General features: G+C 37.5%; 1 long non-coding RNA gene across 4 annotated transcripts in view; it reads left to right on the top strand.

The window, feature by feature from the left end:
• Positions 1-12,940, top strand: part of LOC103674869 — a 37,165-nt gene that overhangs the window by 1,851 nt on the left and 22,374 nt on the right. For all 4 annotated transcript variants that reach the window (XR_005834566.1, XR_005834567.1, XR_571723.2 and 1 more), the window contains 2 exons: positions 3,121-3,196; positions 9,366-9,437. This is a non-coding gene — a long non-coding RNA (uncharacterized LOC103674869). The remainder of the gene's footprint in view (positions 1-3,120; positions 3,197-9,365; positions 9,438-12,940) is intronic.

The raw sequence follows: 12,940 nt of genomic DNA, 5'->3' as shown, positions 1-12,940 counted from the left end.
TCCTGAATGGGATTAGTGCCCTTATAAAAGAGACCCCATTGAGCTCTCTCCCTGTCTGCCCTGTGAGGGAAGATACTAGGAGAAAAGGGCAGGCTACAGCCCAGGAGAATTCTCCCACCAGCTCTCAGCCATGCCTGCACCCTGCTGTTGCATTTCCAGCCTCCAGAACTGTCAGAAATAAATTTCGGTTGTTTATAGCACCAGTCTATATGGTATTCTGTTACAGCAGCCTAAATCAAGACAGTATGTGTCCTAATTACTGAAATGTGATCTAAGTGAATAGACACCCTTTACTAACTCTTTTTTTATATCCTGTAAATGTGTGTGCTTGCGCATATGCATACGCCGGCAGTGTCTACTAGCGTTTTATCATCGTTTCTCACTTGGGGATTATTTTAACATTTTTTTCTGTTGCCTTTAGGCATAGGGTCCGTGTACAGGGTCCATCTGATTCCCTAGGTTCAAGTCTCTCATGACCACTTCTTTACAGACCATGAATGTTACATAATTTCTCTGTGCTTTTTTTCTCATTGTAAGATGAGAATATTAACATGGACAGATCCTGTCACTGTTGCAAGGATTAAAGGAGAAAATATCTGTAAAGCTCTAAACTTCCAGTAAATGTCAACAGTTAATCAGACATTTTATTTTAGTGCAGTGGTTAAGCGGTGACTCTACTTTGCAGGTATACCAGCTCTGCCACTTTCCAGTATGTGACACTGGGCATGGTTACTTTTCTTGTAAGATCATTGGAAGATTGAATACTATTAAATGCCCTCATCCGTTATTGTACCAGGGTTTTTTGTGCATGTATTTTAAATTCAAAGAGAATGCACCCTCAGAACATATTCTTGAGCCTGGCCTCTTGATCAAAGCTGTGGAATAACTTGATCTTTAGTATTATTAGATATTGACTGTCTCCTATTTTATTACATAAAGCCTTCTGCAAATGTGTTTGAAGGAAAAATGTTAAAAAGTCTTAAGGTGAAACATAAGAGGCATTCATTCCTAGAGTGCTAAAAAACATAAAAACCTTCATAATTGTTCCTGCCATTACTGCTTCCCGTTGACCCAGACCACCCCATCCCAGGGACCCTAGGGTAGCCTTTAGTGACCCTGAAACAAAGTTGACTCAGACATTTCTTGCCTTAGGGGAGCCTTTTGGCCCAAAGTTAGACAGTTGATCTCTTGAGCACGGTCTCCAAACTACTATTTGTAAAAATTTTTAAGGTAATATATTGGCAAGACAGTTCTTAGAACTGACACACATAAAAGCCATACAATCAAGATAGTGAGGTACTCTAAGGTGCCACCAGGTGGTACCCCTTTTTTTTGCCAATGTACCCAGGCCAAAGCTCTACTACCTCACACGGGAATGTGGCCAAAGCTCTAAAAGAGAGAGAAATGGTCATTCCCCCTTAAACCCACAGCTGGAGCTGAATGGGGAAGCCACTCCTACCCACTTACTCTTGCCTCTTCCCATCCCACTCTTCCCAGATGAGGATTATTAGGGGACTGGTTGTGTTGTGCTCCTTAAGAGATGCCAATTTGGAAAAGACAAGCAAGCCCTAGGCCTTCAGTCCGAGGACTCCTCAAAGTTCTTTGCTTTGCCAAGAAGGGGCAGAGTTGGCAACAAGTCTAACATTGGGAGTGTGAGCAGAGCAGTGTGGGAAACTGTATCTCTACCCACATGCTCCCACAAAAACTCTCACCTTGGCAGAGTCAGGCCTATTACTGGCAGCCATAGACTGGAGTTAATAGTCATCTGCTGATACATGAAAGGTTGATATAGTATCAGAGAGGCAGTTTGGGAGTATACATGAATAATAGACACAAGGCTGGGTTATATCAAGATCAAATGTTTGAAAGCTCAGGCTTGCTGGTACAAGACTCATGTAAATCACAACAATTTGTGAGATACTAACTTGATTTCCTTAGTTATTTAAATATTATCTTGAATCTGTTCCCAGCTGTCAATGATCCTTATCATCTATTTGTTCTCTTTTCCCCCAGTGTACTTTTGAATAGAGGAATGGTCTGTATTACATATTCCAAAAACGTATTTTTCTTTGTTTGGTCCCTAGGAACCCAAAATTGCCTGTTACTATAATTATATATTAACCATAAAATCATAAATACATACAGGTCCATCCTAGCATTAGAATAGAAACATGATTGGTTGTGGAGCCCGATTAAGGTTCTCTCTCTCTACCTCTCTGCCCTTCCCCACCCTTGCGCATGTGCGTGCTCTGAAAAAACAAAACAAAACAAAAAACATGATGTGGGTATTTAGAAGCTGTTATATACAGCTTTTAATGGTGATTTAGTGTTTGGTTTTAGTAGATCAAAAAATTATTCTGTTATAACTGAAATGAATTCGTTTCCATTAATTAAAAATATAATGAGATAGTTTTTAGAACAATGTATGTTATTCTACAGATGAAAAACTTGGATCAAGTGGTTTAAATGTGTATTTACTTTTCTGTAGGATAGAGCTTCTCTGTAGATACAACCAACGTCTTAGCATTTAGGGAACGTGAAATGTGATAATGTCTGAGAAAGTACCTAGTACATGTAAACTACTAGCCATGCACTAAAAAATAAGCTACCTTACAAATTTATGTATTTACATAAGGCTCAATATATTTGAATTTTATTTTATATTTAATCAATATACAAAATAACGGTAGTATCATTTAGAATAATGGTTATTCTGACTGTTCTGCACAAATCTATGGCTCTGGAATTCCTTAGAGAAAAAAGTATAATTACAATTGATTTTTAATCATGTTCAGTCTGCAGATCTCAACACAAGAGGAATCTAGAAAACAATATGCAACCTATATTGAACCCTACCCCATACATTATTTGTATCAAGTTAGCACCTTCCTATATGGTAGTATTGTAGTCTGTAGTTGTCTTTTCCTCTTCCGTACTTCTTTGTTAACTGACTTTCATTCTATCTTCCGAACTCTTATAAGTTCATTGTAGGCAGAAGCTTTATTGTCTTTAATATTTTATAGTGTTTGGCCCTGTATATGCCAGGTGTTTAATGAATACTTACTTTGCTACTCTTTTGAAAGCCTTAATTTTTTTTTTTTTTTACTCTTTTTCTTTTAGAAACTCTGAAGTATTCACATTGGATTTGTCTGTCGAGACTAGATGGTTGAGCAGCTAATAAGCTACTGACATCCAGGTAAGCACTGTCTTCTGTGAAGTCTCCTTCATAAGCTCTTAGGAGCCAACCATTTCGTTGGCCTTGAAAGCGCTGACTTGAAAGAGCCATACACTTAACCCTCAAGTACACAGGAATATTATTAATTTCTTTTCAATATGTGTTAATCTTGTCTTCCCTGTGAGAGTACCAAACGCTCAGGGAGGTGATTACAGTGTTTGTTTTGCGGTGTTTTGGATCTTGGCACCCTTTCAGAGAGTTCATCTCAGGAGCTGCTTATTGCATCTTCCTTCCCAGCCTTGTGTCTCCCAGCAAAGGAAGAAACTCGGTTTTACAAATTAGTAAACCAAAGATCCCAGCAGTTAAGGTACTTATCTAGGGTCACGTGACTAAGGAAAGGTAGAGCTAGGATCTGAACCTGGCTATCTGATTCAAGACATTTTCAGACCAAAAAATCTGGAGTTTACCACCAACAGAAAATACTCCCTTATATAAGAAGGAACGATGAGCAAAGAAATTGGCAAATAAGTGGTTAAAACTAAAAAAGTAACAAAGTAATAATAAGAATACATAATTTGTGTGGTTAATAAAGTAAAGCAAGATAGAAATAATATCCAGGACAACAAAATCATAATTTGGAAGTGGGAAGGGTGGGGTGGTGATTGGAGTTAAAGTTTTCCAAAGTCCTTGTATTGTTTGCAAAAAGGGTAAAAATATGGATTAAGCTTATTTCTTTTAAGTACTCAAGTTAAAACATCTCAAGTAACTACTAAGAGTTTTAATTTCTAAGTTCACAGAGAAATAGAATAAAATTACAAAAAAAAAGCATTGTATGAAATTAGAAAAAAGAAAGCAATAGTGAAACAAATAGAAATCACAAATAATATGGTAAAAAATAAATGTAAATATTTCAGTAACTACAATAAATGTAAATTGAATAAAGTCTCGTTTTAAAAAACAATGTAATATAGACAAGGAAACAAAATCCAACCATATGCTATTTTTGAGACATTCTTAAAACCAAGAGCATAGAAAAATGTAAAAGGATGGAAAAACATGTCAGGCTAATATATCAGGAGAAAGCTGGTAACACCAGACTAAGAGTAAATGAAGGTTACTAAATAATGATAAATTCAGGACCCTAGGACTTCAGAATTCCTTTTTTTTTTTTTTTTTAAGATTTTATTTATTTGAGAGAGTGAGTGAGAGAGAGAAAAGGAACAGGGGGAGGCAGAAGGAGAAACAGGCTCCACGCTGAGCAGGGAGCCTGATGTGGGACTCGATCCCAGGACTCTGGGATCATGACCTGAGCTGAAGGCAGATGCTTAACCGACTGAGCCACCAGGATCCCCTGGACTTCAAAATTCTAAACATGCATGGACATCATTACATGTCCTTAAGATACAAAAAGCAAAATTCAACAGAACTACAAGAAAAATGAATTTCCCAGTATAGTGGAGATTTTAACACACCTCAAAATAATGGATAGATCTTACAAGAATCAGAAGATATGAACAACATAATTAAAAAGATTGAATTAATAGACATATGAAGTGTTGCACTCAACAGAGCACTCATATCCTTCTAATGTGCCTGTGTGGAATGTTTATGAAAATTGACCTGGGTGCCTGGGTAGCTCAGTCGGTTAAGCGTCTGCCTTCAGCTCAGGTCATGATCCCAAGGTCCTGGGATTGAGCCGCATGTCAGGCTCCCTGCTTGCTGCTTCTCCCTCCCCCCCCTTGCTTGTACTCTCCCTCTCTCAAAAAAAAAAAAAAAAAAAAAAAAAAACCTTTAAAAATAAGAAAAATTGACCACATACATGTAAGTCCATGTAGTAATTCTCAACAAATTTCAGATGACTGATGTTGTATAACCCATGTTCTCTGACAAAAATGCAGTTGAGTTAGAAATCACTAACTAAGGTGGCGCCTGATGGCTCAGTCGGTTGAATGTCTGCCTTTGGCTTAGGGCGGGATCCCAGGGTTCTGGGATCAAGACCTGCATCCAGCTCCCTGCTCGGCGGGGAGCCTGCTTCTCCCTCTGCCTCTGCCATTCCCCCAGCTTGTGCTCTCTGGCTCATTCTCTCTCTCTCTCTCTCTCTCTCTCTCTGTCAAATAAATAAAATCTTAAAAAAAAAAAAAAAGAAATCACTAAGGGGGGAAGAGCACATCTGAATATTCAAAAGTATGCTTGTAAATAACTCATTGGTCAGAAAAAAAACCATAATGGGAATCACAAAGTAATTGGAACTAAAGAACAATGAAATGTAAATCCTGGATTCTCATCACTAGGAAAAAGAATTTTCTTTTTTTCTTGTTCTCTTTTTGGTATCTATATGAGAAGATGAATGTTAGCAGAACCTACTGTAGTAATCACAAAATATGTAAGTCCATCATGCTGTATGCTTTAAGCTTATATAGTGATTTATATATAGTGATTTATATTATTTCTCAATTACACTAGAGAAAAATAGTGAAATGACTAGCAAAATGGTAGAATATAGCTAAAGCAGTAAGTAGAGGGAAATTAGGGATTTAAATGCTTATGTTACAGGGGGAAAAAGACAAAATTGACAAATGACATGTCAAACTTAAGAGCTAAAGTAGAATTAAAAAAAAGATGAGAGCACAAAATCAAAGAAAAAGCATACAATTGAGAAGATGCACAAAGCCAACAATTATTTCTTTTAAAAGACTATAGACCAACTTCTGACAAATTGGGGGAAAAAATAGAAGATACAAATAAATAATGTAAAGGAGAATAATGTAAAGAACATGCAAATAAATAAGGAAAAGAGGGACAGAATTATGGAAACTATAGAGATTATAAAATTAATTTTAAAAAATGAAAAATTTGAGACCAATAAATTTGAAAACTTAGATCAACTTGAACAACTTTCTAAGATAATGCAAATTAGCAACACTGACTCAATGAGAAATGGAAAATCTATCTGGTCCTTAAACCATTAAAAATCAGTAGTCAATTTTCTCTCAAAAAGAAAGGAAGGGATGGATGAACAGATGGACAGACCCAGGCAGGCAAGGATAGGACAAGAAAGGAAAAGTTACAAGCTATTCTAATTCTTGAACACAGATGGAATAATCCTGAACAAAATATTAAAGCAAATCCAGCAATTTGTTAAAAAGATAAAAATCAAGATCAAGTTGAATTTATTTGAGGAATGAAAGTTAGAGTTCAATATTGCAAACTTTTTAAAGTAATTCCTCATATAACAAATTATAATGGTGTGGTAGACAGAATAGCTCCCCAGAGATGTCCACTTCCTAATCCCTGGTACCTGTGAATGTGTTTGTGTGGCAAAAGGGACTTTGATGTGATCGAGTTTCAGACCTTGGGATAGAGAGGTTATCTTGGACTATCTGGGTCTAATCTAATCACAAATCCTTAAAAATGGAAGAGGAAGGCAAACGTGTTGGTCAGAGAGATGAAAAAGACAAGGACTCAACCTGCCCTTTGCTGGCTTTGAAAATGGAGGAAAAGGGCCATGAGCCAAGAAATGTGGCAGCCTCTGCAAGATGAGAATGACCTTCACTCATTTTACAGGCAGGGAGAAAACAGGGACTGTGGTCCTACCACCTCTAGAAACTGAATTCTGCCAGTAACCCAATGAGCAGGAAATAGATTTTCTCCCAGAACCTCCAGAATGGAATATAGCCTGCCAACACTGTTTTTAGTTCAGTTAGACCCATACTGGACTTCTGGTGTGCAGAACTAAAAAAATAAACTTGTTCTGTCTTAAGCTTCTAAGGTTGTAATAATTTGTTATAGCTGAAATTGAAAGCTAATAAAGGTACAACCAAACACTTTTAGATGCTGGCAAAAATATTTGTTAAAAATCAGTAACCATTATTTATTTATTTATTTATTTTTAAGATTTTATGTTTTTGAGAGAGAGCACAAACAGGGGGAGCAGCAGGCAAAGGGAGAGGAAGAAGCAGGCTCTCCACTGAGCAAGGATTCCCCCCACCCCTGCCCCGATGCAGGACTCGATCCCAGGACCCAGGGATCATGACCTGAGCCAAAGGCAGATGCTCAACTGACTGAGCCACCCCGGAGCCCCCATTCTTAATTTTAAAAAAAGAAAAAGGAACCAAAAAAACCTTTAACAAATCAGGAATAGAAGAAAATTTCCTTAACCTGATAAAGACCTAGAACAAACATTATACATAATTGTGAAATAAAGCATTTCTTTTGAAATTAAAAATAAAATGTTTGCTGTCACCATTTCTATTCAACATTGTATTTGAGTCCTAGCCAGCAAAATAAAACAATGAAAGAAATAAAACATGTAAGGGGATCCTGGTGGCTCAGTCGGTTAAGCCTGCAACTCTTGGTTTGCTCAGATCACGACCTCAGGGTCATGGGATCGAGCCCCACATAGGGCTCTGCACTCAGTGCGGAGTCTGCTGGAGATTATTTCCCTCTCCCTCTCCCTCCTCCTTCACTCCTCCCTCTCCCTCTCTCTCTTTCAAATAAATAAATAAATAAAATATTTTTTTAAAGGAAATACAACATGTAAGGAATGAAAAAAGACAGTTGTTATTTACAGGTGGTATGAGTGTCTGCTTAGAAAACCCAAAATAATTTTCAGAATAATACTTAGAACTAATGACAATTCTTCAAGTTTTTCAGATAAAAAAAATCAACTGCATTTCCATAATCCAGCAGATAGAAAGCACAAGCAAATAAAACATACCATTTACAAAAACAGCATCAACACCAAACTATTAGAGCTGGGTTATCTTACTGGTTATCCATGTGGAGAGAAAGTAAAAATGGATCCTTATCTCGTATTTAACCCAAAAGTCAATTCCAGGTGGATCGAAGACTTCAATATAAAAGGCAAAACATGAAAAGATTTAGAATAAAATATAGAATAATACAATATCTTTGGGACATGCCCATGTGATAGAAAAAAAATGTCCTTAAAATTCAAAGTACAAACCAAAGAAGTAAAAATTCAGCTCCCTTGAAACTTTGTCATAAAAAGACAAAAAGTGAAAGAAAAAAAATCATAAGCTAGAAAGAAAAATCTGCAACACACATAACAGCAACAATGAAAGTATCCAGAGCTACACCCCAGTACAGTAGGTATTAACAACAGTAGGCTGTTGAGTATTTAAAATGTAGGTAGGCCAAATTAAGAGGTGCTGTTAAGTATGAAATAGATTCCAGATTTCAAAGAGTTAGTACAAAAAAAAAATGTTATGTATTGCATCTTGAAATGATAATATTTTGGTAAGTAGATTATATTATTAAGTAAAAAAAACTATTAAAATTAGTTTTGCCCAGGGACGCCTGGCTGGCTCAGTCAGTTAAGCGTCGGACTCTTGATTTCAGCTCTGGTGATGATCCTCAGGGTCGTGGGATCGAGCCTCACATCGGGCTCCCCACTCAGCGGGGAGACTGCTTCAGCATTCTCTCTCTCCCTCTGCCTCTGTCCCACTCTCTAAAATAAATAAATAAATCTTTAAAAAATAAAATTAATTTTGCCTGTTACCACTTTTTTTAAACGTGGCTACTAGAGCATTTTAAATTACATCTGTGACTTGCACTTTACTTCTGTTGGACAGCATTGATCTAGAATATACAAAGAACTCGTGCCAATCAGAAAAAGGTAACCCAGTTTTTTAAATTGGCAAATACCGCCAAAGAGGAAAAATTAATAGCTAAGAAACACTTGAAAAGATGTTTCAGGGAAATCAGGCACAGTGCAGTGTTAGTGGGAATGTTAATTGGTATAATGGCTTTGGAAAACAATTTAGCATTACTTTGTAAAGTTGAGTATGGGCATACCCTACAACCAGCAATTACACTCTTAGATACACAGATTACAGAAACTTGCACATGTACACCAAAGGCCATGTTCAGGAACGTCCATAGCAGTATCGGCAAATGTCCATACAACATAGAGTATTTATATAATGAATGATCAAACAGCATTGAATATGAATGAACTTTTCAGCTCCACCTATCGAAATGGTTAAATCTCAGGAACATAATGACAAGGAAAAAAAGGACGTAAAAGAATATATAATTTTTTTCGTTTATATGAAGTTTTACAAGCCGAAATTAAAGAACAGATTATGCAGGGAATTAAGCATAACAGAACTCAAAGGGAAAACTTAAGGGATAAGTAAAAAAAACTCAGGATTTTTTTTTTCTAAAGGGGGAAAAGGAATTGTGGGAGCATCAAGGAGGCTTCAGAGAATCACTAAAGCTCTATTTCTTAAACGAGGCGGTAAGTCCATATATATTTGTTTTACTGTTATTTTGTCTACCCCTGTTTGATTAATAACTATCTATTTATTATTTAATAAAACCTTGTGTGTATCCTTTGACCAGCAAATTCTATTTCTGAAGTTCTAGTTTATAGAAATAAAAGTACTAGTACAAAGAATAAATGTACAAAGATATTAATTGTATCATTGTGTTGGGGGAATAAATGGTCATAAATAAGGAAATGCAGGAATACATTTTACAATATCCATACTAAGGAGTATTATTACACTGTCATTTAAAAGAATGAATTTTCACTGTACTAGAGATTCTGGAGGAGTTTCCATGAGGTTTTGGGGTTTGGTGGATGGGAAAAGCAAGACACTTAAACTTATATATACATGTATATATTTGTTTGATTTTATGAGTATGGGGAAGGCTACGAGTGGATATATGCCATTTAGTTGAGTTATCTTGATTTGAGAGTGGGGAGAAATGAAGGAAGGAGGAAGTGACAGAGAAAAAGAAAAGGGAGGGGGCGTGCCTGGGTGGCTCATTTGGTTAAGCATCTAACTTTGGCTCAGGTCATGATCTCAGCGTCCTGGGATTGAGCCCCATGTCAGGATCCAGGATCAGCACTCAGTGGGGAGTCTGCTTCTCACCCTCTACCTCTCCCTCTGCCCACCCTATCCCCCACTCATGCGTGCTCTCTCTCTCAAATAAATAAAATCTTAAAAAAAAAAAAAGAAAGAAAGAAAAAAAGAAAAGAAAAAGGGAAAATTACCACCATACTCCAGTAAATATATTGTGGTCCCATGTATATGTATAAACTATAGATATTTGTATATATCTAGAGATCCATTAAGAAATTGGGAGGAAAAAAACAGTTGAATCTATATTTACTGATATAGGGATATCAACTGAAAAAAGTAAGTTCCAGATTAATATGTGTTTGGAGTCTGTTTCAGTAAAGCCAAAAGCCATATATATGCATAGTATGTAAGTGCTCGTATATCTGAACAGTGAATATGCAGAAGATTATACACCAGTCTTAATATTGCTGATGGTTTGAATGCAGAGAGCGAGAGAAAGAAAGCAATCAAAGATAAATCTTAAAATTTTTTACCTCAGCAACTGGGTGATTGGTGGAGACTAATGGAAATTGGAGGACAAATAGGTCAGGGGATATGGGAGTAATAATTCTGCTTTGAGGGGCATCTGGGTGGCTCAGTTGGTTAAGCGTCCAACTCTCGATTCCGGCTCAGTTCATGATCTCAGGATTGTGCAATGGAGCCCCACATTGGCCTCTGTGCTCAGTGGGGAGTCTGCTCCAGATTCTCTCTCCCTCTCCCTCTGCTCCGCCCCTCCCCCCCACGTGTGCACTCTCTCTCTCCCTCTCTCTCAAAACAAATAACTCTCTTTAAAAAATGATTCTGGTTTGAACATATAAACTTAGAGAATGCTGCTAAACATTCAAAGGGAGATATGAAGTGACCAGTTCAAAATACCAGTTAGGAATTTAGAGGAATGCTATAGATACACAAACATAGATTTTGGAGTCACCAGGATACAAGTCTGTATGAGATCTCGTAGGGAGAAGGTACAGCTAGAGAAAAGGGCAGATAAAAGGACAGGGCCCAGGATTAAGCATTTAGGAACATTAGCATTTACAGGTCATAAAGAATGATAAGCCAGCAAAGGGACAAAGGTGAAGTTGAAAACAGACAGAAGAGTGTGGTCTTGTGGAAGCCATGAGAGGAAACCTTTTAAATGAATGGATAGAAATTCAGAAGCAATATGCTTCCCACTCTCAACTACTTCTCAGATTTATCTTTGTATCAGTTTTTAATTGCTGCATAACAAAACAGTGACAAACTGAGGGCTTCAGAGGGGAGGGGGGTGGGGGATTGGGATAGGCCGATGATGGGTATTAAGGAGGGCACATATTGCATGGTGCACTGGGTGTTACACGCAAATAATGAATCATGGAACATTACATCAAAAACTAAGGATATACTGTATGGTGACTAACATTACATAATAAAAAATTATTAAAAAAACAAATCCAAAAAAATAAAAAATAAAACAAAAATAGTGGGGTGCCCGGGTGTCTTAGTCAATTAAGGGGCTACCTTTGGTTCAGGTCATGATCCCGGGATCCTGGGATCGAGCCCTGCATCAGGCTCCCTGCTCCGTGGGGAGTCTGCTTCTCCCTCTCCCTCTGCTCTTCCCCCACCCCCGCTCATGCTTACTCTCTCTCCTCTCAAAAAAATAATATCTTTTTAAAAAACAAAAATAGTCATTGATTGTGCTCACAAATTTTCAGTCTGGTCAGGACTCAGGCAGGGAAGGTTCATCTCTGTTCCACATGGGATCAGCTGGGACAGCTCTACTGAGAGCTAGCACATTTGTTTCCAAGGTGGCTCACACATGTTGCTGACAAGTTGGTACAGGCTATTATTGGCTGGCAGCTCAGCTAGGGCTGAGGACTAAGGTCCTTAGTTTTTCCAGTTAGACCTCCTCATGTGGCCTGGGCTTTTTCATTAGTACAGTGGCTCTCTCTAACAGTGAACCTCCTAAGAAGAGCCAAGTGAAAACTGCATTGCCTTTTATGATCTAGCCTTAGGAATCACATAGCATTTACTTCCACTGTACTCTATTAGTTGAAGCAATCAGAAGGCCCACCCAAGTTCAAGAGGAAGGATCATAATTCTACCTCCTAATGGGGGAGTGGCAAGGTTTTGGAAGAGCACTTTGGATGAGAAATACTGTTGTTACCATTTGGGCAAAATATCTACCCAAACCTGGTCAGACATGATAGCTAAAAAGTAAAGCCTAAAAATGTCTGCACAGTTGGGTACCAAATTTATTGACGGAGTATGTTAGAAAGAAATATTGCAACCAAGTGTATAAGAATCACATTTAATGCAGTACCTCAAAGAGTTCTGTGCAATATGTATTTCATAATAGAAGGGGGAAAGCCTGGGTATAAGAGGAGGCATAGATTAAACTTGTTTAATATTAAGTGACAGGGGTGCCTGGGTGGCTCAGCCATTAGGCGTCTGCCTTCGGCTCAGGTCATGATCCCAGGGTCCTGGGATCCAGCCCCGCATCGGGCTCCCTGCTCAGCGGGAAGCCTGCTTCTCCCTCTCACACTCCCCTTGTTTGTGTTCCCTCTCTTGCTCTCTCTCTCTGTCAAATAAATAAATAAAATCTTCAAAAAAAATTAAGTGATAAAAAAAAATTAAGTGACAATGACCATAACATTATTAATATTAACAACTATTATTTAAATTTAGTATGTCCATATAAAAGGATCTTTTTTGAAAAATCATGTTTAGTATTACCAGTTGTTCTTGGCTATTTCATTTATAATTAAAAAAAAATTTTTAATGAAATAAAAAGTAGACAGTGGAAGATATTCTTGGAAAAGTGAAAATCCCAAACTTGGATCAAGAAAAATCAGCGAGAATAACTACAGAAGAAATAAAGGGTTGGGGCACCTGGATGGCTCAGTCGGTTTAG

Source organism: Ursus maritimus, unplaced genomic scaffold (assembly GCF_017311325.1).
Source record: "Ursus maritimus isolate PB19 unplaced genomic scaffold, ASM1731132v1 scaffold_14, whole genome shotgun sequence".
In the NCBI taxonomy this organism is placed as follows: domain Eukaryota; kingdom Metazoa; phylum Chordata; class Mammalia; order Carnivora; family Ursidae; genus Ursus; species Ursus maritimus.
Note: the sequence above shows the minus strand (reverse complement) of the source record. Positions and strands in the feature narration are given on the sequence as shown.